Genomic DNA, 1118 nt, shown 5'->3' with positions numbered 1-1118 from the left:
GAATGGCGTAAACCCGGGAGGCGGAGCTTGCAGTGAGCTGAGATCGCGCCACTGCACTCCAGCCTGGGCAACAGAGCGAGACTCCGCCAAAAAAAAAAAAAAGAACTCTTGTGATTACATTACACCCAGCCACACAACCCATCTTAACTTAATCACCTCTTACAAAGTCCATTTTGTCATGTGAGGTAATACACAATATTTGTGAGCCCTATCAGTTTAACCAGTTAGTAAGTGTGGTAGAGGAAATACAATGATGGAAGGTTTTGAGGAAAGAAAAATAGCTCAGAGCAGTCTGAACTATTTGAAGGACGCAAAATTTATCAGGACGTGAGTGTGAGACTCACTTCAGTCACTGCTCCCCATGCCACAGGGGCAATTGTTTAAGGCATTTTGTTCCTTACTGCTGCGTCACCCATTATTTTCACGTTTCTGGAGTCTGTGAGACAAAGAAAAATCTATAGTCAGTCAATAGCTTATGTTGTTTTAATGTGAATTCTTGATAAACAACCTAAGTTGCTTTCTTTCGTATGTTAAAATCTATTTGCATTTCTTTCCCTGTGAACTGTTTTTTGTCCTTCTCCTGAACCATTGATCTCTTCCCACTTACTTATTACATATATGTAAAGGGAACACTGGCTCTGCGTTACAAGGAAATTCGCATTTTGTGATAGGTTTCCAATTTTTCCTAGGTTGTCTTTTGACTTCCTTTGCTGTTTGTGCACTTTTTTTTTTTTTTTTTTTTTTGGTAATGAGAGTGCGTTGCTCTTGTTTTTAAAATGTTGACTACATTCTGGGGAAGGAAGGCTCAGCTAAAGCCCCACTTTCCATTGCTCAGCCACCTGCTTTTTGCCCGGGTGGGTGGTCCGGCCCCGAGCCCTCCTGAGTCTCTCGCCAATGCCCAGACGCGCCGCAGTGATTCCGGGGAGGCCGCGCTCTCGCCCCACCGCGGCCAGAAGCCCACGTGCCAGGAGAGGCATCGGAACCAGCAACTCAGCCCCGGTTTCCCGCGCCAGATGGGACTCGTTTGCTGGGGAATTCCGGGGCGGGGCCTGTCTGGAGCGGAAGAGCCTGGGCGGCCCACCGGGACTGGGCGGAGGTGCGGGTCTGCGGCCTTCGAG

Source organism: Mandrillus leucophaeus, unplaced genomic scaffold (assembly GCF_000951045.1).
Source record: "Mandrillus leucophaeus isolate KB7577 unplaced genomic scaffold, Mleu.le_1.0 Scaffold201, whole genome shotgun sequence".
Lineage (NCBI taxonomy): Eukaryota > Metazoa > Chordata > Mammalia > Primates > Cercopithecidae > Mandrillus > Mandrillus leucophaeus.
The sequence above is the reverse complement of the archived record's forward strand: the minus strand, read 5'-3'. Positions refer to the sequence as shown.